General features: G+C 45.5%; 1 pseudogene; it reads left to right on the top strand.

The window, feature by feature from the left end:
- Positions 1–2,142: 2,142 nt before the first annotated feature.
- LOC136656662 (5S ribosomal RNA) lies at positions 2,143–2,260 on the top strand (annotated as a pseudogene).
- Positions 2,261–5,533: the final 3,273 nt, after the last annotated feature.

Genomic DNA, 5,533 nt, shown 5'->3' with positions numbered 1-5,533 from the left:
TTTAATGCCCTTAAAAGTCTTTCTGAGGGCCAGGGAGGGTTTACGAGGCCTTCAGAGGCTCTGGGAGACAGTGCGCTGCTTCCCCGGTCCTCAGAACACCTCTGGGCAAAAGGCCCTGGGGCACAGAGGGCGCTCTCGCAGATAAGAGAGATAGAGCATATAGAGAGAACTGACTGTATGTATCTTTAGTACATTTTAAGTCCCTATTAAAGGGGAGCCACCTGTCTGTGTGAGCATCTCCCACAGTGGGAGACGCATCTGTTCTAAATGATCCACCCATTTGGGCAGATCACTGTCTGCCCATTCCAAACAGTGTTCTTTATCCATTTTCACATTTCTTTTTTTCACCCAGAAAGTGTCTCCCGTCCATGACATCGCATTGCCACTTTCAGTGATTGTGGGCATCTAGTGATCATTTCCAGACATGTTCTCCCAGACAGATGTGTGCGTGTTTGTTCCTCCCAGCTTGGTGGCAGCCACGGAGCACTGCATTTCACACCGAGATCTGAAGAGGAATAACAGGGAAAGGTGCGCAGCTGGCATTTGAGTTCCAACCCAACCTTCCTTTCTCAAGGGTGATTCTTGAGGGAGTCTGTCAGCAGCACAAAACGCATTAACACATTTGAGAGATACTGTAGAACAGGCTGGCAATGGTGGCGTGTCGCTTGCTTGCTTGCTTATAGCTGCGCCGGTGACTGGTTTTAGTGCAGCATTAGATTTTACTGGGAGTTTGGGGACTGAAACGGCAAGTCCCTTTTTATGCTCCAGGAATTTGCAGGCTACTGATTAAGTCAGGTCAGTCTGTTACAGCTGAGACAGGTAAATCTGCTCAGCCAAAAGAGAGTTTGTTCAGTAACAGCTGCAGGCTTAGCAACCATGGGTTCTCTTCCAGAGTTTTACTTTCCCTTTGTAGGCTGTGGTCCATTTTTATAGCCTGCACTTGATCTTTTGGGTAGTGCGCTGCTAATTGCTCTTGGATGTGAGGGGACTTGAATAACAGCAGTGTCAGTCTGCATCTTGATCACTTTGACTCCTACAGTTTTAGTGTACTCCTACAGTTTTAGTGTACTCCTACTCTTTTAGTGTGCAGACAATTACTACTGAACCTTCAAGGTGTGTATATTCACAGACACTCTGACCCAGAAGGAAGATCTATGCATGAAAGCAGAGTTTTGCACATGGGCTCTTTGCTTCACTGGATATGCTGATGGCAAAGATCCCCAGGTGGACCATTCATCCATCTAGTCCAGTGCTGACAACTCTGATGGACAAAGGCTATCCAAGATTACAGATGAAGACTTTAATCCTGGGAGTAAGCCCTATAGAACACAATGGGACTTACTTCTAAGTAGACATGCATAGGAATGTGCTCTAAGGACTTTCCCAGCCTGTCTAGTTAAGCGCCTTTTAACTCAAGGTGTTGAGCATTGAGCCTGGAACTTTATATATGGAAAGCATGTCCCACAGATTTGCTAGGGAGAATGGGACAGAATATGTGATTATTTTAAGCACATGTACTCAAAATTATGTCCTAATCTTATGAGGGTCTTACAGTGGCGAATCTTGTGATCTGGCACCGTAAAGCTTGGGATGCTGGCGCGAAAGTTGCATTGCTGTTGTGCCATGTGGGGCCTTGGGTGCAATGGCCATAGGCTGTGCATGTTTGACAATGACTCCCAGATGCCCCGCCACAGCAGGTAGGTCATCAGTGTGGGTGGTTCCAAATTAGTTCATGGCTGCGAGCAGGCCAGGAAGGAGGAAGTTCAGGGGTGGGAAGGGGAAGATCTTGGAGGTAGCACATGCCAAGATCCTATCCCCCTTTCCCTATCCCAAAATGCACCTTGAGTCAGACTTATGCCAGCAAAATAGCTGGCATAGGTCTGAGGAGAGCCATTGGAGGCCAGGAGGCCTATGGATTGCTAAGTAAGAGAAAATTTTACTTACCTCTAGGGCCGATTACCCTCCTCCAACAGTATGCAGTGTGCATGTGCAGGGACTGGCAGGGGATAGAATTGGCCATCAGTTGCAGTAAGGTTGAATGACTAGGTGGTAGTGTCAAAAGCTTATGGAATAGGTGGCTTTTGAGGAGAGATTTGAAGGATGAGAGGTGGTGGGGAGCATCCATCAGGTGATCAGGGATCCATCAGGAGTAAGTTCCCCTGCACATGCCCGATCTTGTCTGATCTCGGAAGCTAAGCAGGGTCAGGCCTGGTTAGTACTCGGATGGGAGACCGCCTGGGAATACCAGGTGCTTTAGGCTTATACCGTAGTCTTTTGAGACTGAAGGTTGCCAACCACCAGTTCCCAGAATAAGGGTTAGTAAGGGAGAAGGGGCTGTTTGAGGAAATAGGAGATACCAATATTTCTTTCTCTTAATCTCACTTTCTCTCCCTCTAATTTTCTTCCTCCTTCAAACAAACAAAAACTAAAATGGTGGTGGCCACCCTGGTGTGACTCTCCCCACCCCAGGCTGGGTCAGCGCACACTAATGCCAGATACCCTGGATGCTCACCATGCACATTTCAGCTTGACTTCCAAAATTACAGCCTATGCAGACTCAGTTCCTAACTCAAGGAAGAGATTGTCTGTAGCAGGACATAGGAGAAATGCTTTGAAATTAACCAATGCATTGTTCTTGGTAACTGGTACAATAATCTGCTTCTGTTGTTTCCCTATCATTCTGTGCTTGCAAAATCAGTGAGGCGCAGAAAGGGCCTAGAGAGACAAGGAAGCTCTCTTAAGCATCTCCAGAATAATATTGAACAATTGGAGAACAATATTTCAGAGAGAGAGAGAGATTAACATTCAATAGTGTGCCAGTTCCCAATATTTTCTTCTGCCTTCCTGGTGATCTTCTTATCCCCGAGAATGCTACTGAATTAGAGACAGTATTATGCTATTTACTTATATCCACTGGGGACTGAGTGCACAATAACTCACTGCATTTAAAAAGCTTCACAGCTGTGAGTCAGAGATGACCTTTTGGAAGATGGACTAAGGGCTCCAGCCAGGAGTGGATTTGTCCTTGGAATGTAGACCAAATTTTGACTCTCTTTTGACATTTCTTGATAAGATGGGTGCTTTCTTAGCTACACATGTTCCTGGCAGCATCATTTCATGCTATCTCAATTCAGCGACAATGTGCCAGTATGCTACTTGTAGTCCACGTGGACACGCAATTCCCACCAAGGGTAGTATACAGAATGAATTAATTGTGCCACGCTGAGCCAAATCTTGAATACCACAGGCAGACAATATGGGAGCTAATCTGCACAGGGACTGTCTTAACAGAGAGAAAATGTAGGATTTGTCCTAGATCCAGAAAAAGAATCCATTCAGAGGGAATAACATCCTACTGTGTGAATGCTACTGTTTGGCTGTAACTGCTGGTGTTGTGGACTCCCCCTCCTCCCCGTGCCAGCAATCCTTGATGTTATTTAAGCTACTTAAAGGCCCACCCGGTTTGTGTCACAGCAACTAATTGTTTCACAGTCTTGAAAATTGTCAGTGCTGGACCAGAGCTGTGGCGCTACATGAATTCAGGTTTAGAGTGTGTGTTCGTTAACCGGAGATCCCCAGGCATAAGGCACTGTTATATTGACCAGGCCAGGGGTGTCCAAACTTTTTGGCAAGAGGACCACATCATCTCTCCAACACTGTGTCAGGGGCTGAGGGGAAAAAAGAATTAATTTACATTTCAAATTTGAATAAATTTCCACAAATTGACATAAACGAATATATTAGAGATGGAAGTTATATGAATGAATGAAGGTCTTGCAATAGCTCATGGCCTATTTATGACCTTGCACAAAGCAAGGCCGGCCTTTACTTTGCGGCTACTGCTGCATCACAGATGTGAAACAGCAAGCAGTGGAGAGAGCTCTTGGCTTGCAGCTCATGTGAGAGGTTGAACAGTCACTGTCACGCTGAGAGCAGTTGCGTGGGGCCAGCATGGGCTCCAGCAAGTCTCCAGAGGGCCAGAGGCTTATTGGAGATTGGAGGCTCACCGTGGGCCAGACTGGGGGTCCTCAAGGGCCGCAAATGTCCCCAGGGCTGGGGTTTGGGCACCCCTGGACTAGGCAAAGGCAGAAGGCCAAGCTCCTAGCAGTTATAACAAATACGGAGGCTTCATACTACCTGCCAATTCATTCATTCATTCATTCATTCATTACATTATTCATATACTGCCTTTTTCAAAGACTTGTAGATTTGAGTTGCATAGAATCAAGGCAGTTGACATAGGCAGGCTGACCATAAACCCCCTTTTTTTTTGAATGGGGTTTTTACAAGTGTTATTCAATGTGAAAACCTCTTAGCTTTATTGCATTGTATCTATGGCTACCTCTTTAGCTAAGAATGCAGAAGTCTGTCTTTTTCCGAGGTGATTTTTCCTGGAAAAATAGCCTCTAGGCATTGGACTTCTTTTAAAACGTGGGTGTTAAATCCACTCCCTTGCTGTTATCTGACCTCTTCTGTCATTAGTTCTCGCAGAGGGCATCATAATGAGAACTTTCTGTGCAGTCCTGCATGGAATGATGTTCTCTCCTTCCACAGCAAAACAGAGTCGAAGAACAATTTGCAGATTTTGTCCTCACAGCACACAGAAGCACATTCTCTTATCCTGATCTGCTCCTTACAAGGAGAAGACAGAAAGGTGTTATCTTCTGTTTTCATTTGATGTGCCATCATAAAGAAAGAAAGCAACTGACACCAATGGAGTGTTTTCCAGGGCCAGCAGGCCAGTGGGCGGAAACATGAAGAAGCTTTTTACAGTGCAAGCCTATGTGTATCTTCTCAGACAGAAGCCCCAGAATGGTGCGTAGAGCTGAAAAAACATGACTTAAACCGGAAGTGACATTTTTATGCTTTTAAAGGCATTCTGAGGCCCAGGGAAGCTGAAACTGTGAATTTCATTATCCCCGATTTTTGATATCTGCGGGGGAAGGGGGTCCGAGAATGGATCCCTTGTGATCCAGGCGCTACCTGTATGTCCAATATGGCCCAGTTCAATGATACACAGGCTGTGTTTTTAAAGAGGAATTGTATGGGTTAGGTGAGTGATATTAGTCCTTCCTATGCCAGTGTTGTCACACTTAGCAGCCCTACAGCAATTCTCAGTGGTCAGCTGTCTACATTTATTTTATTTATTTTTTTATTTTTCACATTTTTTTTATACCGCCCTTCCTCCAAAGAGCTCAGGACGGTTTACACAGCTGCTCCTCCCCTCTTTCTTGTCCTCACAACAACCCTGTGAGGTAGGTGAGGCTGAGAGAAAGTGACTGGCCCAAGGTCACCCAGGAAGCTTTGTGTCTACAACCATACATGTCTACAACCATAGTGAAGCTGAACACATAGTAAGGACCATCTTGATCTTTGGCCATTGACCACACCACAAGATATCATCCATTTTCAACATAAGGGTTGAAATCCTGCACACACTTACATAGTAGTAAGCCCCATTCAAATCAGTGGGGGTTGTTTCTGAGTAAATGAGCTTGAAACCAGGCATAAAATAGACTTCTTTGAGATTTGA

The sequence above is a fragment of the Tiliqua scincoides genome, chromosome 6 (genome assembly GCF_035046505.1).
Source record: "Tiliqua scincoides isolate rTilSci1 chromosome 6, rTilSci1.hap2, whole genome shotgun sequence".
Classification (NCBI taxonomy): Eukaryota; Metazoa; Chordata; class Lepidosauria; order Squamata; family Scincidae; genus Tiliqua; species Tiliqua scincoides.
This window is presented reverse-complemented; position numbering and strand designations above follow the sequence as displayed.